General features: G+C 45.7%; 25 non-coding genes across 25 annotated transcripts; all 25 read left to right on the forward strand.

Annotated features, from left to right (window-relative positions):
- The first annotated feature begins 283 nt into the window (after window positions 1-283).
- TRNAP-AGG (transfer RNA proline (anticodon AGG)) lies at window positions 284-356 on the forward strand. The gene has a single exon. It is a non-coding gene; the product is annotated as a tRNA-Pro (tRNA).
- An 87-nt stretch (window positions 357-443) lies between these two features.
- TRNAP-CGG (transfer RNA proline (anticodon CGG)) lies at window positions 444-515 on the forward strand. The gene has a single exon. It is a non-coding gene; the product is annotated as a tRNA-Pro (tRNA).
- Window positions 516-1,089: 574 nt separating this feature from the next.
- TRNAP-CGG (transfer RNA proline (anticodon CGG)) lies at window positions 1,090-1,161 on the forward strand. The gene has a single exon. It is a non-coding gene; the product is annotated as a tRNA-Pro (tRNA).
- A 737-nt stretch (window positions 1,162-1,898) lies between these two features.
- Window positions 1,899-1,970, forward strand: TRNAP-CGG (transfer RNA proline (anticodon CGG)). Its single transcript has one exon. It is a non-coding gene; the product is annotated as a tRNA-Pro (tRNA).
- A 574-nt stretch (window positions 1,971-2,544) lies between these two features.
- On the forward strand, window positions 2,545-2,616 carry TRNAP-CGG (transfer RNA proline (anticodon CGG)). The gene has a single exon. It is a non-coding gene; the product is annotated as a tRNA-Pro (tRNA).
- A 1,700-nt stretch (window positions 2,617-4,316) lies between these two features.
- TRNAP-AGG (transfer RNA proline (anticodon AGG)) lies at window positions 4,317-4,389 on the forward strand. The gene has a single exon. It is a non-coding gene; the product is annotated as a tRNA-Pro (tRNA).
- An 87-nt stretch (window positions 4,390-4,476) lies between these two features.
- Window positions 4,477-4,548, forward strand: TRNAP-CGG (transfer RNA proline (anticodon CGG)). Its single transcript has one exon. It is a non-coding gene; the product is annotated as a tRNA-Pro (tRNA).
- Window positions 4,549-5,122: 574 nt separating this feature from the next.
- Window positions 5,123-5,194, forward strand: TRNAP-CGG (transfer RNA proline (anticodon CGG)). The gene has a single exon. It is a non-coding gene; the product is annotated as a tRNA-Pro (tRNA).
- A 737-nt stretch (window positions 5,195-5,931) lies between these two features.
- On the forward strand, window positions 5,932-6,003 carry TRNAP-CGG (transfer RNA proline (anticodon CGG)). The gene has a single exon. It is a non-coding gene; the product is annotated as a tRNA-Pro (tRNA).
- Window positions 6,004-6,577: 574 nt separating this feature from the next.
- Window positions 6,578-6,649, forward strand: TRNAP-CGG (transfer RNA proline (anticodon CGG)). Its single transcript has one exon. It is a non-coding gene; the product is annotated as a tRNA-Pro (tRNA).
- A 1,701-nt stretch (window positions 6,650-8,350) lies between these two features.
- Window positions 8,351-8,423, forward strand: TRNAP-AGG (transfer RNA proline (anticodon AGG)). Its single transcript has one exon. It is a non-coding gene; the product is annotated as a tRNA-Pro (tRNA).
- Window positions 8,424-8,510: 87 nt separating this feature from the next.
- Window positions 8,511-8,584, forward strand: TRNAP-AGG (transfer RNA proline (anticodon AGG)). Its single transcript has one exon. It is a non-coding gene; the product is annotated as a tRNA-Pro (tRNA).
- A 1,056-nt stretch (window positions 8,585-9,640) lies between these two features.
- On the forward strand, window positions 9,641-9,713 carry TRNAP-AGG (transfer RNA proline (anticodon AGG)). Its single transcript has one exon. It is a non-coding gene; the product is annotated as a tRNA-Pro (tRNA).
- A 1,216-nt stretch (window positions 9,714-10,929) lies between these two features.
- Window positions 10,930-11,001, forward strand: TRNAP-AGG (transfer RNA proline (anticodon AGG)). Its single transcript has one exon. It is a non-coding gene; the product is annotated as a tRNA-Pro (tRNA).
- An 88-nt stretch (window positions 11,002-11,089) lies between these two features.
- Window positions 11,090-11,161, forward strand: TRNAP-CGG (transfer RNA proline (anticodon CGG)). The gene has a single exon. It is a non-coding gene; the product is annotated as a tRNA-Pro (tRNA).
- An 89-nt stretch (window positions 11,162-11,250) lies between these two features.
- On the forward strand, window positions 11,251-11,324 carry TRNAP-AGG (transfer RNA proline (anticodon AGG)). Its single transcript has one exon. It is a non-coding gene; the product is annotated as a tRNA-Pro (tRNA).
- A 2,015-nt stretch (window positions 11,325-13,339) lies between these two features.
- On the forward strand, window positions 13,340-13,412 carry TRNAP-CGG (transfer RNA proline (anticodon CGG)). The gene has a single exon. It is a non-coding gene; the product is annotated as a tRNA-Pro (tRNA).
- A 248-nt stretch (window positions 13,413-13,660) lies between these two features.
- Window positions 13,661-13,733, forward strand: TRNAP-CGG (transfer RNA proline (anticodon CGG)). The gene has a single exon. It is a non-coding gene; the product is annotated as a tRNA-Pro (tRNA).
- A 249-nt stretch (window positions 13,734-13,982) lies between these two features.
- TRNAP-AGG (transfer RNA proline (anticodon AGG)) lies at window positions 13,983-14,056 on the forward strand. The gene has a single exon. It is a non-coding gene; the product is annotated as a tRNA-Pro (tRNA).
- Window positions 14,057-14,462: 406 nt separating this feature from the next.
- On the forward strand, window positions 14,463-14,534 carry TRNAP-CGG (transfer RNA proline (anticodon CGG)). Its single transcript has one exon. It is a non-coding gene; the product is annotated as a tRNA-Pro (tRNA).
- Window positions 14,535-15,263: 729 nt separating this feature from the next.
- Window positions 15,264-15,336, forward strand: TRNAP-AGG (transfer RNA proline (anticodon AGG)). Its single transcript has one exon. It is a non-coding gene; the product is annotated as a tRNA-Pro (tRNA).
- A 568-nt stretch (window positions 15,337-15,904) lies between these two features.
- On the forward strand, window positions 15,905-15,976 carry TRNAP-AGG (transfer RNA proline (anticodon AGG)). The gene has a single exon. It is a non-coding gene; the product is annotated as a tRNA-Pro (tRNA).
- A 409-nt stretch (window positions 15,977-16,385) lies between these two features.
- TRNAP-CGG (transfer RNA proline (anticodon CGG)) lies at window positions 16,386-16,457 on the forward strand. The gene has a single exon. It is a non-coding gene; the product is annotated as a tRNA-Pro (tRNA).
- Window positions 16,458-17,186: 729 nt separating this feature from the next.
- On the forward strand, window positions 17,187-17,259 carry TRNAP-AGG (transfer RNA proline (anticodon AGG)). The gene has a single exon. It is a non-coding gene; the product is annotated as a tRNA-Pro (tRNA).
- Window positions 17,260-17,828: 569 nt separating this feature from the next.
- Window positions 17,829-17,900, forward strand: TRNAP-AGG (transfer RNA proline (anticodon AGG)). The gene has a single exon. It is a non-coding gene; the product is annotated as a tRNA-Pro (tRNA).
- Window positions 17,901-19,749: the final 1,849 nt, after the last annotated feature.

Consider the following 19,749-nt stretch of genomic DNA (forward strand, 5'->3'; position numbering starts at 1 on the left):
AGTGGTCCCGGGTTCGAATCCTGGACGGAAACGAGTTTTGCAGAAGTAATTTAGCGTCTATTTAAATGCAACTAATTAAATTGCAGGCCTACGAGCTGAGCATGTTTCATTGTCATACTTCGTCCGTTGGTCTAGGGGTATGATACTCGCTTCGGGCGTGAGTGGTCCCGGGATCAAATCCCGGACGGACCCGAGTTTTTGCAGAAGTCAATTAGTGACTATTTAAATGCAACTAACTACAGGGTAGGCCTATAATTTGAGCGGGTTGTTATGTAACACACATGGTCCGTTGGTCTAGGGGTTTGATACTCGCTTAGGATGCGAGTGGTCCCGGGTTCAAATCCCGGACGGAGTCGAGTTTTGCAGAAGTAATTTAGCGACTATTTAAATGCACCTAATTAAATTGTAGGCCTACGATCTGAGCATTTTTCAGGGTCATACATGGTCCGTTGGTCTAGGGGTATGATACTCGCTTCGGATGTGAGTGGTCCCGGGTTCAAATCCTGGACGGATCCGAGTTTTTCCAGAAGTAATTTAGCGACTATTTAAATGCAACTAGTTAAATTGTAGGCCTACGAGCTGAGCATGTTTCATTGTCATTTTTCGTCCGTTGGTCTAAGGGTATGATACTCGCTTAGGGTGTCAGTGGTCCCGGGTTCAAATCCTGGACGGACGGACCCGAGTTTTTCCAGAAGTAATTTAGCGACTATTTAAATGCAACTAGTTAAATTGTAGGCCTACGAGCTGAGCATGTTTCATTGTCATTTTTCGTCCGTTGGTCAAAGGGTATGATACTCGCTTAGGGTGTGAGTGGTCCCGGGTTCAAATCCCGGACGGAAACGAGTTTTGCAGAAGTAATTTAGTGACTATTTAAACGCAACTAACATCAAGGTAGGCCTACGGGATGAGCATGTTTCAGGGTCATACATGGTCCGTTGGTCTAGGGGTATGATACTCGCTTCGGGTGTGAGTGGTCCCGGGTTCAAATCCTTGACGGAACCGAGTTTTGCAGAAGTAATTTAGCGTCTATTTAAATGCAACTAATTAAATTGCAGGCCTACGAGCTGAGCATGTTTCAGGGTCATACATGGTCCGTTGGTCTAGGGGTATGATACTCGCTTCGGGTGTGAGTGGTCCCGGGTTCAAATCCTGGACGGATCCGAGTTTTTCCAGAAGTAATTTAGCGACTATTTAAATGCAACTAGTTAAATTGTAGGCCTACGAGCTGAGCATGTTTCATTGTCATTTTTCGTCCGTTGGCCTAAGGGTATGATACTCGCTTAGGGTGTGAGTGGTCCCGGGTTCAAATCCTGGACGGACGGACCCGAGTTTTTCCAGAAGTAATTTAGCGACTATTTAAATGCAACTAGTTAAATTGTAGGCCTACGAGCTGAGCATGTTTCATTGTCATTTTTCGTCCGTTGGTCAAAGGGTATGATACTCGCTTAGGGTGTGAGTGGTCCCGGGTTCAAATCCTGGACGGAAACGAGTTTTGCAGATGTAATTTAGCGTCTATTTAAATGCAACTAATTAAATTGCAGGCCTACGAGCTGAGCATGTTTCATTGTCATACTTCGTCCGTTGGTCTAGGGGTATGATACTCGCTTCGGGCGTGAGTGGTCCCGGGATCAAATCCCGGACGGACCCGAGTTTTTGCAGAAGTCAATTAGTGACTATTTAAATGCAACTAACTACAGGGTAGGCCTATAAGTTGAGCGGGTTGTTATGTAACACACATGGTCCGTTGGTCTAGGGGTGTGATACTCGCTTAGGATGCGAGTGGTCCCGGGTTCAAATCCCGGACGGAGTCGAGTTTTGCAGAAGTAATTTAGCGACTATTTAAATGCACCTAATTAAATTGTAGGCCTACGATCTGAGCATTTTTCAGGGTCATACATGGTCCGTTGGTCTAGGGGTATGATACTCGCTTCGGATGTGAGTGGTCCCGGGTTCAAATCCTGGACGGATCCGAGTTTTTCCAGAAGTAATTTAGCGACTATTTAAATGCAACTAGTTAAATTGTAGGCCTACGAGCTGAGCATGTTTCATTGTCATTTTTCGTCCGTTGGTCTAAGGGTATGATACTCGCTTAGGGTGTCAGTGGTCCCGGGTTCAAATCCTGGACGGACGGACCCGAGTTTTTCCAGAAGTAATTTAGCGACTATTTAAATGCAACTAGTTAAATTGTAGGCCTACGAGCTGAGCATGTTTCATTGTCATTTTTCGTCCGTTGGTCAAAGGGTATGATACTCGCTTAGGGTGTGAGTGGTCCCGGGTTCAAATCCCGGACGGAAACGAGTTTTGCAGAAGTAATTTAGTGACTATTTAAACGCAACTAACATCAAGGTAGGCCTACGGGATGAGCATGTTTCAGGGTCATACATGGTCCGTTGGTCTAGGGGTATGATACTCGCTTCGGGTGTGAGTGGTCCCGGGTTCAAATCCTTGACGGAACCGAGTTTTGCAGAAGTAATTTAGCGTCTATTTAAATGCAACTAATTAAATTGCAGGCCTACGAGCTGAGCATGTTTCAGGGTCATACATGGTCCGTTGGTCTAGGGGTATGATACTCGCTTCGGGTGTGAGTGGTCCCGGGTTCAAATCCTGGACGGATCCGAGTTTTTCCAGAAGTAATTTAGCGACTATTTAAATGCAACTAGTTAAATTGTAGGCCTACGAGCTGAGCATGTTTCATTGTCATTTTTCGTCCGTTGGCCTAAGGGTATGATACTCGCTTAGGGTGTGAGTGGTCCCGGGTTCAAATCCTGGACGGACGGACCCGAGTTTTTCCAGAAGTAATTTAGCGACTATTTAAATGCAACTAGTTAAATTGTAGGCCTACGAGCTGAGCATGTTTCATTGTCATTTTTCGTCCGTTGGTCAAAGGGTATGATACTCGCTTAGGGTGTGAGTGGTCCCGGGTTCAAATCCTGGACGGAAACGAGTTTTGCAGATGTAATTTAGCGTCTATTTAAATGCAACTAATTAAATTGCAGGCCTACGAGCTGAGCATGTTTCATTGTCATACTTCGTCCGTTGGTCTAGGGGTATGATACTCGCTTCGGGCGTGAGTGGTCCCGGGATCAAATCCCGGACGGACCCGAGTTTTTGCAGAAGTCAATTAGTGACTATTTAAATGCAACTAACTACAGGGTAGGCCTATAAGTTGAGCGGGTTGTTATGTAACACACATGGTCCGTTGGTCTAGGGGTGTGATACTCGCTTAGGATGCGAGTGGTCCCGGGTTCAAATCCCGGACGGAGTCGAGTTTTGCAGAAGTAATTTAGCGACTATTTAAATGCACCTAATTAAATTGTAGGCCTACGATCTGAGCATGTTTCATTGTCATTTTTCGTCCGTTGGTCTAAGGGTATGGTACTCGCTTAGGGTGTGAGAGGTCCCGGGTTCAAATCCCGGACGGACCCGAGTTTTACCAGAAGTAATTTAGTGACTATTTAAACGCAACTAACATCAAGGTAGGCCTAGGGGATGAGCATGTTTCAGGGTCATACATGGTCCGTTGGTGTAGGGGTATGATACTCGCTTCGGGTGTGAGTGGTCCCGGGTTCAAATCCTTGACGGAACCGAGTTTTGCAGAAGTAATTTAGCGTCTATTTAAATGCAACTAATTAAATTGCAGGCCTACGAGCTGAGCATGTTTCAGGATCATACATGGTCCGTTGGTCTAGGGGTATGATACTCGCTTCGGGTGTGAGTGGTCCCGGGTTCAAATCCTGGACGGAAACGAGTTTTGCAGTAGTAATTTAGCGTCTATTTAAATGCACCTAATTAAATTTTAGGCCTACGAGCTGAGCATGTTTCTGTGTCATACTTCGACCGTTGGTCTAAGGGTATGATACTCGCTTAGGGTGTGAGTGGTCCCGGGTTCATTCCCGGACGGAAACGAGTTTTGCTGAAGTAATTTAGTGACTATTTGAACGCAACTAACATCAAGGTAGGTCTACGGGATGAGCATGTTTCAGGGTCATACATGGTCCGTTGGTCTAGGGGTATGATACTCGCTTCGGGTGTGAGTGGTCCCGGGTTCGAATCCTGGACGGAAACGAGTTTTGCAGAAGTAATTTAGCGTCTATTTAAATGCAACTAATTAAATTGCAGGCCTACGAGCTGAGCATGTTTCATTGTCATACTTCGTCCGTTGGTCTAGGGGTATGATACTCGCTTCGGGCGTGAGTGGTCCCGGGATCAAATCCCGGACGGACCCGAGTTTTTGCAGAAGTCAATTAGTGACTATTTAAATGCAACTAACTACAGGGTAGGCCTATAATTTGAGCGGGTTGTTATGTAACACACATGGTCCGTTGGTCTAGGGGTTTGATACTCGCTTAGGATGCGAGTGGTCCCGGGTTCAAATCCCGGACGGAGTCGAGTTTTGCAGAAGTAATTTAGCGACTATTTAAATGCACCTAATTAAATTGTAGGCCTACGATCTGAGCATTTTTCAGGGTCATACATGGTCCGTTGGTCTAGGGGTATGATACTCGCTTCGGATGTGAGTGGTCCCGGGTTCAAATCCTGGACGGATCCGAGTTTTTCCAGAAGTAATTTAGCGACTATTTAAATGCAACTAGTTAAATTGTAGGCCTACGAGCTGAGCATGTTTCATTGTCATTTTTCGTCCGTTGGTCTAAGGGTATGATACTCGCTTAGGGTGTCAGTGGTCCCGGGTTCAAATCCTGGACGGACGGACCCGAGTTTTTCCAGAAGTAATTTAGCGACTATTTAAATGCAACTAGTTAAATTGTAGGCCTACGAGCTGAGCATGTTTCATTGTCATTTTTCGTCCGTTGGTCAAAGGGTATGATACTCGCTTAGGGTGTGAGTGGTCCCGGGTTCAAATCCCGGACGGAAACGAGTTTTGCAGAAGTAATTTAGTGACTATTTAAACGCAACTAACATCAAGGTAGGCCTACGGGATGAGCATGTTTCAGGGTCATACATGGTCCGTTGGTCTAGGGGTATGATACTCGCTTCGGGTGTGAGTGGTCCCGGGTTCAAATCCTTGACGGAACCGAGTTTTGCAGAAGTAATTTAGCGTCTATTTAAATGCAACTAATTAAATTGCAGGCCTACGAGCTGAGCATGTTTCAGGGTCATACATGGTCCGTTGGTCTAGGGGTATGATACTCGCTTCGGGTGTGAGTGGTCCCGGGTTCAAATCCTGGACGGATCCGAGTTTTTCCAGAAGTAATTTAGCGACTATTTAAATGCAACTAGTTAAATTGTAGGCCTACGAGCTGAGCATGTTTCATTGTCATTTTTCGTCCGTTGGCCTAAGGGTATGATACTCGCTTAGGGTGTGAGTGGTCCCGGGTTCAAATCCTGGACGGACGGACCCGAGTTTTTCCAGAAGTAATTTAGCGACTATTTAAATGCAACTAGTTAAATTGTAGGCCTACGAGCTGAGCATGTTTCATTGTCATTTTTCGTCCGTTGGTCAAAGGGTATGATACTCGCTTAGGGTGTGAGTGGTCCCGGGTTCAAATCCTGGACGGAAACGAGTTTTGCAGATGTAATTTAGCGTCTATTTAAATGCAACTAATTAAATTGCAGGCCTACGAGCTGAGCATGTTTCATTGTCATACTTCGTCCGTTGGTCTAGGGGTATGATACTCGCTTCGGGCGTGAGTGGTCCCGGGATCAAATCCCGGACGGACCCGAGTTTTTGCAGAAGTCAATTAGTGACTATTTAAATGCAACTAACTACAGGGTAGGCCTATAAGTTGAGCGGGTTGTTATGTAACACACATGGTCCGTTGGTCTAGGGGTGTGATACTCGCTTAGGATGCGAGTGGTCCCGGGTTCAAATCCCGGACGGAGTCGAGTTTTGCAGAAGTAATTTAGCGACTATTTAAATGCACCTAATTAAATTGTAGGCCTACGATCTGAGCATTTTTCAGGGTCATACATGGTCCGTTGGTCTAGGGGTATGATACTCGCTTCGGATGTGAGTGGTCCCGGGTTCAAATCCTGGACGGATCCGAGTTTTTCCAGAAGTAATTTAGCGACTATTTAAATGCAACTAGTTAAATTGTAGGCCTACGAGCTGAGCATGTTTCATTGTCATTTTTCGTCCGTTGGTCTAAGGGTATGATACTCGCTTAGGGTGTCAGTGGTCCCGGGTTCAAATCCTGGACGGACGGACCCGAGTTTTTCCAGAAGTAATTTAGCGACTATTTAAATGCAACTAGTTAAATTGTAGGCCTACGAGCTGAGCATGTTTCATTGTCATTTTTCGTCCGTTGGTCAAAGGGTATGATACTCGCTTAGGGTGTGAGTGGTCCCGGGTTCAAATCCCGGACGGAAACGAGTTTTGCAGAAGTAATTTAGTGACTATTTAAACGCAACTAACATCAAGGTAGGCCTACGGGATGAGCATGTTTCAGGGTCATACATGGTCCGTTGGTCTAGGGGTATGATACTCGCTTCGGGTGTGAGTGGTCCCGGGTTCAAATCCTTGACGGAACCGAGTTTTGCAGAAGTAATTTAGCGTCTATTTAAATGCAACTAATTAAATTGCAGGCCTACGAGCTGAGCATGTTTCAGGGTCATACATGGTCCGTTGGTCTAGGGGTATGATACTCGCTTCGGGTGTGAGTGGTCCCGGGTTCAAATCCTGGACGGATCCGAGTTTTTCCAGAAGTAATTTAGCGACTATTTAAATGCAACTAGTTAAATTGTAGGCCTACGAGCTGAGCATGTTTCATTGTCATTTTTCGTCCGTTGGCCTAAGGGTATGATACTCGCTTAGGGTGTGAGTGGTCCCGGGTTCAAATCCTGGACGGACGGACCCGAGTTTTTCCAGAAGTAATTTAGCGACTATTTAAATGCAACTAGTTAAATTGTAGGCCTACGAGCTGAGCATGTTTCATTGTCATTTTTCGTCCGTTGGTCAAAGGGTATGATACTCGCTTAGGGTGTGAGTGGTCCCGGGTTCAAATCCTGGACGGAAACGAGTTTTGCAGATGTAATTTAGCGTCTATTTAAATGCAACTAATTAAATTGCAGGCCTACGAGCTGAGCATGTTTCATTGTCATACTTCGTCCGTTGGTCTAGGGGTATGATACTCGCTTCGGGCGTGAGTGGTCCCGGGATCAAATCCCGGACGGACCCGAGTTTTTGCAGAAGTCAATTAGTGACTATTTAAATGCAACTAACTACAGGGTAGGCCTATAAGTTGAGCGGGTTGTTATGTAACACACATGGTCCGTTGGTCTAGGGGTGTGATACTCGCTTAGGATGCGAGTGGTCCCGGGTTCAAATCCCGGACGGAGTCGAGTTTTGCAGAAGTAATTTAGCGACTATTTAAATGCACCTAATTAAATTGTAGGCCTACGATCTGAGCATGTTTCATTGCCATTTTTCGTCCGTTGGTCTAAGGGTATGGTACTCGCTTAGGGTGTGAGAGGTCCCGGGTTCAAATCCCGGACGGACCCGAGTTTTACCAGAAGTAATTTAGTGACTATTTAAACGCAACTAACATCAAGGTAGGCCTAGGGGATGAGCATGTTTCAGGGTCATACATGGTCCGTTGGTGTAGGGGTATGATACTCGCTTCGGGTGTGAGTGGTCCCGGGTTCAAATCCTTGACGGAACCGAGTTTTGCAGAAGTAATTTAGCGTCTATTTAAATGCAACTAATTAAATTGCAGGCCTACGAGCTGAGCATGTTTCAGGATCATACATGGTCCGTTGGTCTAGGGGTATGATACTCGCTTCGGGTGTGAGTGGTCCCGGGTTCAAATCCTGGACGGAAACGAGTTTTGCAGTAGTAATTTAGCGTCTATTTAAATGCACCTAATTAAATTTTAGGCCTACGAGCTGAGCATGTTTCTGTGTCATACTTCGACCGTTGGTCTAAGGGTATGATACTCGCTTAGGGTGTGAGTGGTCCCGGGTTCAAATCCCGGACGGAAACGAGTTTTGCAGAAGTAATTTAGTGACTATTTGAACGCAACTAACATCAAGGTAGGCCTACGGGATGAGCATGTTTCAGGGTCATACATGGTCCGTTGGTCTAGGGGTATGATACTCGCTTCGGGTGTGAGTGGTCCCGGGTTCGAATCCTGGACGGAAACGAGTTTTGCAGAAGTAATTTAGCGTCTATTTAAATGCAACTAATTAAATTGCAGGCCTACGAGCTGAGCATGTTTCATTGTCATACTTCGTCCGTTGGTCTAGGGGTATGATACTCGCTTCGGGCGTGAGTGGTCCCGGGATCAAATCCCGGACGGACCCGAGTTTTTGCAGAAGTCAATTAGTGACTATTTAAATGCAACTAACTACAGGGTAGGCCTATAAGTTGAGCGGTTTGTTATGTAACACACATGGTCCGTTGGTCTAGGGGTTTGATACTCGCTTAGGATGCGAGTGGTCCCGGGTTCAAATCCCGGACGGAGTCGAGTTTTGCAGAAGTAATTTAGCGTCTATTTAAATGCAACTAATTAAATTGCAGGCCTACGAGCTGGGCATGTTTGATTGTCATTTTTCGTCCGTTGGTCTAAGGGTATGATACTCGCTTAGGGTGCGAGTGGTCCCGGGTTCAAATCCCGGACGGACCCGAGTTTTTGCAGAAGTCAATTAGTGACTATTTAAATGCAACTAACTACAGGGTAGGCCTATAAGTTGAGCAGGTTGCTATGTAACACACATAGTCCGTTGGTATTGGGGTATGATAATCGCTCAGGGTGCGAGAGGTCCCGGGTTCAAATCCCGGATTGACCCGAGTTTTGCAGAAGTAATTTAGTGACTATTTAAATCAACTAACTACAGGGTAGGCTTATAAGTTGAGCGTGTTTTTGTTAAACTCATGGTCCGTTGGTCTAGGGATATGATACTCGCTTAGGGTGCGAGTGGTCCCGGGTTCAAATCGCGGACGGAACCGAGTTTTACCAGAAGTAATTTAGTGACTATTAAAACGCAACTAACATCAAGGTAGGCCTAGGGATGAGCATGTTTCAGGGTCATACATGGTCCGTTGGTCTAGGGGTATGATACTTGCTTCGGGTGTGAGTGGTCCCGGGTTCAAATCCTTGACGGCACCGAGTTTTGCAGAAGTAATTTAGCGTCTATTTAAATGCAACTAATTAAATTGCAGGCCTAAGAGCTGAGCATGTTTCAGGGTCATACTTCGTCCGTTGGTCTAAGGCTATGATACTCGCTTAGGGTGTGAGTGGTCCCGGGTTCAAATCCTGGACGGACGGACCCGAGTTTTTCCAGAAGTAATTTAGCGACTATTTAAATGCAACTAGTTAAATTGTAGGCCTACGAGCTGAGCATGTTTCATTGTCATTTTTCGTCCGTTGGTCAAAGGGTATGATACTCGCTTAGGGTGTGAGTGGTCCCGGGTTCAAATCCCGGACGGAAACGAGTTTTGCAGAAGTAATTTAGTGACTATTTAAATGCAACTAACATCAAGGTAGGCCTACGGGATGAGCATGTTTCATTGTCATACTTCGTCCGTTGGTCTAGGGGTATGATACTCGCTTCGGGCGTGAGTGGTCCCGGGATCAAATCCCGGACGGACCCGAGTTTTTGCAGAAGTCAATTAGTGACTATTTAAATGGAACTAACTACAGGGTAATCCTATAAGTTGAGCGGGTTGTTATGTAACACACATGGTCCGTTGGTCTAGGGGTTTGATACTCGCTTAGGGTGCGAGTGGTCCCGGGTTCAAATCCCGGACGGAGTCGAGTTTTGCAGAAGTAATTTAGCGACTATTTAAATGCACCTAATTAAATTGTAGGCCTACGATCTGAGCATGTTTCATTGTCATACTTCGTCCGTTGGTCTATGGGTATGATACTCGCTTAGAGTGTGAGTGGTCCCGGGTTCAAATCCCGGACGGACCCGAGTTTTTCCAGAAGTAATTTAGCGACTATTTAAATGCAACTAGTTAAATTGTAGGCCTACGAGCTGAGCATGTTTCATTGTCATTTTTCTTCCGTTGGTCTAAGGGTATGATACTCGCTTAGGGTGTGAGTGGTCCCGGGTTCAAATCCTGGACGGACGGACCCGAGTTTTTCCAGAAGTAATTTAGCGACTATTTAAATGCAACTAGTTAAATTGTAGGCCTACGAGCTGAGCATGTTTCATTGTCATTTTTCGTCCGTTGGTCAAAGGGTATGATACTCGCTTAGGGTGTGAGTGGTCCCGGGTTCAAATCCCGGACGGAAACGAGTTTTGCAGAAGTAATTTAGTGACTATTTAAATGCAACTAACATCAAGGTAGGCCTACGGGATGAGCATGTTTCATTGTCATACTTCGTCCGTTGGTCTAGGGGTATGATACTCGCTCAGGGTGCGAGTGGTCCCGGGTTCAAATCCCGGATTGACCCGAGTTTTGCAGAAGTAATTTAGTGACTATTTATATCAACTAACTACAGGGTAGGCTTATAAGTTGAGCGTGTTTTTGTTACACTCATGGTCCGTTGGTCTAGGGATATGATACTCGCTTAGGGTGCGAGTGGTCCCGGGTTCAAATCGCGGACGGACCCGAGTTTTACCAGAAGTAATTTAGTGACTATTAAAACGCAACTAACATCAAGGTAGGCCTAGGGGATGAGCATGTTTCAGGGTCATACATGGTCCGTTGGTGTACGGGTATGATACTTGCTTCGGGTGTGAGTGGTCCCGGGTTCAAATCCTGGACGGAAACGAGTTTTGCAGAAGTAATTTAGCGTCTATTTAAATGCAACTAATTAAATTGCAGGCCTACGAGCTGAGCATGTTTCATTGTCATACTTCGTCCGTTGGTCTAGGGGTATGATACTCGCTTCGGGCGTGAGTGGTCCCGGGATCAAATCCCGGACGGACCCGAGTTTTTGCAGAAGTCAATTAGTGACTATTTAAATGCAACTAAATACAGGGTAGGCCTATAAGTTGAGCGGGTTGTTATGTAACACACATGGTCCGTTGGTCTAGGGGTTTGATACTCGCTTAGGATGCGAGTGGTCCCGGGTTCAAATCCCGGACGGACCCGAGTTTTGCAGAAGTAATTTAGCGTCTATTTAAATGCAACTAATTAAATTGCAGGCCTACGAACTGAGAATGTTTCAGGGTCATACATGGTCCGTTGGTCTAGGGGTATGATACTCGCTTCGGATGTGAGTGGTCCCGGGTTCAAATCCCGAACGGACCCGAGTTTTTCCAGAAGTAATTTAGCGACTATTTAAATGCAACTAGTTAAATTGTAGGCCTACGAGCTGGGCATGTTTGATTGTCATTTTTCGTCCGTTGGTCTAAGGGTATGATACTCGCTTAGGGTGCGAGTGGTCCCGGGTTCAAATCCCGGACGGACCCGAGTTTTTGCAGAAGTCAATTAGTGACTATTTAAATGCAACTAACTACAGGGTAGGCCTATAAGTTGAGCAGGTTGCTATGTAACACACATAGTCCGTTGGTATTGGGGTATGATACTCGCTCAGGGTGCGAGAGGTCCCGGGTTCAAATCCCGGATTGACCCGAGTTTTGCAGAAGTAATTTAGTGACTATTTAAATCAACTAACTACAGGGTAGGCTTATAAGTTGAGCGTGTTTTTGTTACACTCATGGTCCGTTGGTCTAGGGATATGATACTCGCTTAGGGTGCGAGTGGTCCCGGGTTCAAATCGCGGACGGAACCGAGTTTTACCAGAAGTAATTTAGTTACTATTAAAACGCAACTAACATCAAGGTAGGCCTAGGGATGAGCATGTTTCAGGGTCATACATGGTCCGTTGGTCTAGGGGTATGATACTTGCTTCGGGTCTGAGTGGTCCCGGGTTCAAATCCTTGACGGCACCGAGTTTTGCAGAAGTAATTTAGCGTCTATTTAAATGCAACTAATTAAATTGCAGGCCTAAGAGCTGAGCATGTTTCAGGGTCATACTTCGTCCGTTGGTCTAAGGGTATGATACTCGCTTAGGGTGTGAGTGGTCCCGGGTTCAAATCCTGGACGGACGGACCCGAGTTTTTCCAGAAGTAATTTAGCGACTATTTAAATGCAACTAGTTAAATTGTAGGCCTACGAGCTGAGCATGTTTCATTGTCATTTTTCGTCCGTTGGTCTAAGGGTATGATACTCGCTTAGGGTGTGAGTGGTCCCGGGTTCAAATCCTGGACGGATGGACCCGAGTTTTTCCAGAAGTAATTTAGCGACTATTTAAATGCAACTAGTTAAATTGTAGGCCTACGAGCTGAGCATGTTTCATTGTCATTTTTCGTCCGTTGGTCTAAGGGTATAATACTCGCTTCGGGTGTGAGTGGTCCCGGGTTCGAATCCTGGACGGAACCGAGTTTTGCAGAAGTAATTTAGCGTCTATTTAAATGCAACTAATTAAATTGCAGGCCAACGAGCTGAGCATGTTTCATTGTCATACTTCGTCCGTTGGTCTAGGGGTATGATACTCGCTTCGGGTGTGAGTGGTCCCGGGTTCAAATCTCGGACGGACCCGAGTTTTGCAGAAGTAATTAGTGACTATTTAAATCAACTAACTACAGGGTAGGCCTATGAGTTGAGCATGTTTTAGTTACATACGTGGTCCGTTGGTCTGGGGGTATGATACTCGCTTCGGGTGTGAGTGGTCCCGGGTTCAAATCCCGGAAGGACCTAAATTTTGCAGAAGTAATTTAGCGACTATTTAAATGCACCTAATTAAATTGTAGGCCTACGAGCTGAGCATGTTTCTTTGTCATACTTCGTCCGTTGGTCTAAGGGTATGATACTCGCTTAGGGTGTGAGTGGTCCCGGGTTCAAATCTCGGACGGACCCGAGTTTTGCAGAAGTAATTAGTGACTATTTAAATCAACTAACTACAGGGTAGGGCTATGAGTTGAGCATGTTCTAGTTACACACGTGGTACGTTGGTCTAGGGCTATGATACTCGCTTAGGGTGCGAGTGGTCCCGGGTTCAAATCCCGGATGGAGCCGAGTTTTGCAGAAGTAACTTAGCGACTATTTAAATGCACCTAATTAAATTGTAGGCCTACGAGCTGAGCATGTTTAATTGTCATATTTCGTCCGTTGGTCTAAGGGTATGATACTCGCTTAGGGTGTGAGTGGTCCCGGGTTCAAATCCCGGACGGACCCGAGTTTTACCAGAAGTAATTAAGTGACTATTTAAACGCAACTAACATCAAGGTAGGCCTACGGGATGAGCATGTTTCAGGGTCATACATGGTTCGTTGGTCTAGGGGTATGATGTTCGCTTCGGGTGTGAGTGGTCCCTGGTTCAAATCCCGGACGGAGTCGAGTTTTGCAGAAGTAGTTTAGCGACTATTTAAATGCACCTAATTAAATTGTAGGCCTACGATCTGAGCATGTTTCAGGGTCATACATGGTCCGTTGGTCTAGGGGTATGATGCTCGCTTCGGGTGTGAGTGGTCCCGGGTTCAAATCCCGGACGGAGCCGAGTTTTGCAGAAGAAATTTAGCAACTATTTAAATGCACCTAATTAAATTGTAGGCCTACGAGCTGAGCATGTTTTATTGTCATTTTTCGTCCGTTGGTCTAAGGGTATGATACTCGCTTAGGGTGTGAATGGTTCTGGGTTTAAATCCCGGACGGACCCGAGTTTTACCAGAAGTAATTAAGTGACTATTTAAACGCAACTAACATCAAGGTAGGCCTACGGGATGAGCATGTTTCAGAATCATACATGGTCCGTTGGTCTAGGGGTATGATACTCGCTTCGGGTGTGAGTGGTCCCGGGTTCAAATCCTGGACGGAACCAAGTTTTACCAGAAAAAATTTAGTGACTATTTAAACGCAACTATCATCAAGGTAGGCCTACGGGATGAGCATGTTTCAGGGTCATACATGGCCCGTTGGTCTAGGGGTATGATACTCGCTTCGGGTGTGAGTGGTCCCGGGTTCAAATCCTGGACGGAACCAATTTTTTCCAGAAGTAAATTAGCGACAATTTAAATGCAACTAATTAAATTGTAGGCCTACGAGCTGAGCATGTTTCATTGTCATTTTTCGTCCGTTGGTCTAAGGGTATGATACTCGCTTAGGGTGCGAGTGGTCCCGGGTTCAAATCCCGGACGGACCCGAGTTATGTAGAAGTAATTTAGTGACTATTTAAATCAACTAACTACAGGGTAGGCCTATAAATTGAGCGTGTTTTTGATACAATCATGGTCCGTTGGTCTAAGGGTATGATACTCGCTTAGGGTGTGAGTGGTCCCGGGTTCAAATCGCGGACGGACCCGAATTTTACCAGAAGTAATGAAGTGACTATTTAAACGCAACTAACATCAAGATAGGCCTACGGGATGAGCATGTTTCAGGGTCATACATGGTCCGTTGGTCTGGGAGTATGATACTCGCTTCGGGTGTGAGTGGTCCCGGGTTCAAATCTTCGACGGAACCGAGTTTTCCAGAAGTAATTTAGCGTCTTTTTAAATGCAACTAAATACATGGTAGGCCTATGAGTTGAGCATGTTTTAGTTACTTACGTGGTCCGTTGGTCTAGGGGTATGATACTCGCTTCGGGTGTGAGTGGTCCCGGGTTCAAATCCCGAACGGACCCAAATTTTTCAGAAGTAATTTAGAGACTATTTAAATGCACCTAATTAAATTGTAGGCCTACGAGCTGAGCATGTTTCTTTGTCATACTTCGTCCGTTGGTCTAAGGGTATGATACTCGCTTAGGGTGTGAGTGGTCCCGGGTTCAAATCCCGGACGGACCCAAGTTTTACCAGAAGTAATTTAGTGAATATTTAAACGCAACTAACATCAAGGTAGGCCTAGGGGATGAGCATGTTTCAGGGTCATACATGGTCCGTTGGTCTAGGGGTATGATACTCGCTTCGGGTGTGTGTGGTCCCGGGTTCAAATGCTGGACGGAACCGAGTTTTGCAGAAGTAATTTAGCGTCTATTTAAATGCAACTAATTAAATTGCAGGCCTACGAGCTGAGCATGTCTCATTGTCATACTTCGTCCGTTGGTCTAGGGGTATGATACTCGCTTCGGGTGTGAGTGGTCCCGGGTTCAAATCTCGGACGGACCCGAGTTTTTTCAGAAGTAATTAGTGACTATTTAAATCAACTAACTACAGGGTAGGCCTATGAGTTGAGCATGTTTTAGTTACACACGTGGTCCGTTGGTCTAGGGGTATGATACTCGCTTCGTGTGTGAATGGTCACGGGTTCAAATCCCGGACGGACCCGAGTTTTTGCAGACGTAAATTAGTGACTATTTAAATTCAACTAACTACAGGGTAGGCCTATAAGTTCAGCGTGTTTTTGTTACACACATGGTCCGTTGGTCTAGGGGTATGATACTCGCTTAGGGTGCGGGTGGTCCCGGGTTCAAATCCCGGACGGAGCCGAGTTTTGCAGAAGTAACTTAGCGACTATTTAAATGCACCTAATTAAATTGTAGGACTACGAGCTGAGCATGTTTAATTGTCATACTTCGTCCGTTGGTCTAAGGGTATGATACTCGCTTCGGTTGTGAGTGGTCCTGGGTTCAAATCCCGGACGGACCCGAGTTTTTGCAGAAGTAAATTAGTGACTATTTAAATGCAACTAACTGCAGGGTAGGCCTATAAGTTGAGCGTGTTTTTGTTACACACACGGTCCGTTGGTCTAGGGGTATGATAATCGCATAGGGTGCGAGTGTTCCCGGGTTCAAATCCCGGACGTACCCAAATTTTCCAGAAGTAATTTAGCGACTATATAAATGCACCTAATTAAATTGTAGGCCTACGAGCTGAGCATGTTTCTTTGTCATACTTCGTCCGTTGGTCTAAGGGTATGATACTCGCTTAGGGTGTGAGTGGTCCCGGGTTCAAATCCCGGACGGACTCGAGTTTTAACAGAAGTAATTAAGTGACTATTTAGCGCAACTAACATCAAGGTAGGCCTACGGGATGAGCATGTTTCAGGGTCATTCATGGTCCGTTGGTCTAGTGGTATGATACTCGCTTAGGGTGCGAGTGGTCCCGGGTTCAAATCCCGGACGGGCCCGAGTTTTACAGAAGTAATTTAGTGACTATTTAAATGCACCTAATTAAATTGTAGGCCTACGAGCTGAGCATGTTTCATTGTCATTTTTCGTCCGTTGGTCTAAGGGTATGATACTCGCTTAGGGTGTGAGTGGTCCCGGGTTCAAATCGCGGACGGACCCGAATTTTACCAGAAGTAATGAAGTGACTATTTAAACGCAACTAACATCAAGATAGGCCTACGGGATGAGCATGTTTCAGGGTCATACATGGTCCGTTGGTCTGGGAGTATGATACTCGCTTCGGGTGTGAGTGGTCCCGGGTTCAAATCTTCGACGGAACCGAGTTTTCCAGAAGTAATTTAGCGTCTTTTTAAATGCAACTAAATACATGGTAGGCCTATGAGTTGAGCATGTTTTAGTTACTTACGTGGTCCGTTGGTCTAGGGGTATGATACTCGCTTCGGGTGTGAGTGGTCCCGGGTTCAAATCCCGAACGGACCCAAATTTTTCAGAAGTAATTTAGAGACTATTTAAATGCACCTAATTAAATTGTAGGCCTACGAGCTGAGCATGTTTCTTTGTCATACTTCGTCCGTTGGTCTAAGGGTATGATACTCGCTTAGGGTGTGAGTGGTCCCGGGTTCAAATCCCGGACGGACCCAAGTTTTACCAGAAGTAATTTAGTGAATATTTAAACGCAACTAACATCAAGGTAGGCCTAGGGGATGAGCATGTTTCAGGGTCATACATGGTCCGTTGGTCTAGGGGTATGATACTCGCTTCGGGTGTGTGTGGTCCCGGGTTCAAATGCTGGACGGAACCGAGTTTTGCAGAAGTAATTTAGCGTCTATTTAAATGCAACTAATTAAATTGCAGGCCTACGAGCTGAGCATGTCTCATTGTCATACTTCGTCCGTTGGTCTAGGGGTATGATACTCGCTTCGGGTGTGAGTGGTCCCGGGTTCAAATCTCGGACGGACCCGAGTTTTTTCAGAAGTAATTAGTGACTATTTAAATCAACTAACTACAGGGTAGGCCTATGAGTTGAGCATGTTTTAGTTACACACGTGGTCCGTTGGTCTAGGGGTATGATACTCGCTTCGTGTGTGAATGGTCACGGGTTCAAATCCCGGACGGACCCGAGTTTTTGCAGACGTAAATTAGTGACTATTTAAATTCAACTAACTACAGGGTAGGCCTATAAGTTCAGCGTGTTTTTGTTACACACATGGTCCGTTGGTCTAGCGGTATGATACTCGCTTAGGGTGCGGGTGGTCCCGGGTTCAAATCCCGGACGGAGCCGAGTTTTGCAGAAGTAACTTAGCGACTATTTAAATGCACCTAATTAAATTGTAGGACTACGAGCTGAGCATGTTTAATTGTCATACTTCGTCCGTTGGTCTAAGGGTATGATACTCGCTTCGGTTGTGAGTGGTCCTGGGTTCAAATCCCGGACGGACCCGAGTTTTTGCAGAAGTAAATTAGTGACTATTTAAATGCAACTAACTGCAGGGTAGGCCTATAAGTTGAGCGTGTTTTTGTTACACACACGGTCCGTTGGTCTAGGGGTATGATAATCGCATAGGGTGCGAGTGTTCCCGGGTTCAAATCCCGGACGTACCCAAATTTTCCAGAAGTAATTTAGCGACTATATAAATGCACCTAATTAAATTGTAGGCCTACGAGCTGAGCATGTTTCTTTGTCATACTTCGTCCGTTGGTCTAAGGGTATGATACTCGCTTAGGGTGTGAGTGGTCCCGGGTTCAAATCCCGGACGGACTCGAGTTTTAACAGAAGTAATTAAGTGACTATTTAAACGCAACTAACATCAAGGTAGGCCTACGGGATGAGCATGTTTCAGGGTCATTCATGGTCCGTTGGTCTAGTGGTATGATACTCGCTTAGGGTGCGAGTGGTCCCGGGTTCAAATCCCGGACGGGCCCGAGTTTTACAGAAGTAATTTAGTGACTATTTAAATGCACCTAATTAAATTGTAGGCCTACGAGCTGAGCATGTTTCATTGTCATTTTTCGTCCGTTGGTCTAAGGGTATGATACTCGCTTAGGGTGTGAGTGGTCCCGGGTTCAAATCCCGGACGGAGCCGAGTTTTGCAGAAGTAATTTAGCAACTATTTAAATGCACCTAATTAAATTGTAGGCCTACGAGCTGAGCATGTTTGTGTCATACTTCGTCCGTTGGTCTAAGGGTATGATGCTCGCTTAGGGTGTGAGTGGTCCTGGGTTCAAATCCCGGACGGACCCAAGTTTTTGCAGAAGTAAATTAGTGACTATTTAAATGCAACTAGTTAAATTGTAGGCCTACGAGCTGAGCATGTTTCATTGTCATTTTTCGTCCGTAGGTCTAAGGGTATGATACTCGATTAGGGTGCGAGTGGTCCCGGGTTCAAATCCCGGACGGAGCCGAGTTTTGCAGAAGTAATTTAGCAACTATTTAAATGCACCTAATAAAATTGTAGGCCTACGAGCTGAGCATGTTTATGTCATACTTCGACCGTTGGTCTAAGGGTTTGATACTCGCTTTGGGTTTGAGTGGTCCCGGGTTCAAATTCCGGACGGACCCGAGTTTTACCAGAAGTAATTGACTATTTAAACGCAACTAACATCAAGGTAGGCCTACGGGATGAGCATGTTTCAGGGTCATACATGGTCCGTTGGTCTAGGGGTATGATACTCGCTCAGGGTGCGAGTGGTCCCGGGTTCAAATCCCGGATTGACCCGAGTTTTTCCAGAAGTAATTTATTTTAATGCAACTAGTTAAATTGTAGGCCTACGAGCTGAGCATGTTTTATTGTCATTTTTCGTCCGTTGGTCTAAGCGTATGGTACTCGCTTAGGGTTTGAGTGGTCCCGGGTTCAAATCCTGGACGGAACCAATTTTTTCCAGAAGTAAATTAGCGATAATTTAAATGCAACTAATTAAATTGTAGGCCTACGAGCTGAGCATGTTTCATTGTCATTTTTCGTCCGTTGGTCTAAGGGTATGATACTCGCTTAGGGTGTGAGTGGTTCTGGGTTCAAATCCCGGACGGACCCGAGTTTTACCAGAAGTAATTAAGTGACTATTTAAACGCAACTAACATCAAGGTAGGCCTACGGGATGAGCATGTTTCAGGGTCATACATGGTCCGTTGGTCAAAGGGTATGATACTCGCTTCGGGTGTGAGTGGTCCCGGGTTCAAATCCTGGACGGAACCGAGTTTTCCAGAAGTAATTTAGCGTCTATTTAAATGCAACTAATTAAATTGCAGGCCTACGAGCCGAGCATGTTTCATTGTCATACTTCGTCTGTTGGTCTAAGGGTATGATACTCGCTTAGGGTGTGAGTGGTTCTGGGTTCAAATCCCGGACGGACCCGAGTTTTACCAGAAGTAATTAAGTGACTATTTAAACGCAAGTAACATCAAGGTAGGCCTACGGGATGAGCATGTTTCATTGTCATTTTTCGTCCGTTGGTCTAAGGGTATGATACTCGCTTTGGGTGTGAGTGGTTCTGGGTTCAAATCCCGGACGGACCCGAGTTTTACCAGAAGTAATTAAGTGACTATTTAAACGCAAGTAACATCAAGGTAGGCCTACGGGATGAGCATGTTTCAGGGTCATACATGGTCGGTTGGTCTAGGGGTATGATACTCGCTTCGGTTGTGAGTGGTCCCGGGTTCAAATTCCGGACGGACCCGAGTTTTACCAGAAGTAATTGACTATTTAAACGCAACTAACATCAAGGTAGGCCTACGGGATGAGCATGTTTCAGGGTCATACATCGTCCGTTGGTC

Source organism: Phalangium opilio, unplaced genomic scaffold (genome assembly GCF_054372755.1).
Source record: "Phalangium opilio isolate 3A_F unplaced genomic scaffold, DU_Popi_V2 ptg000090l_1, whole genome shotgun sequence".
Classification (NCBI taxonomy): domain Eukaryota; kingdom Metazoa; phylum Arthropoda; class Arachnida; order Opiliones; family Phalangiidae; genus Phalangium; species Phalangium opilio.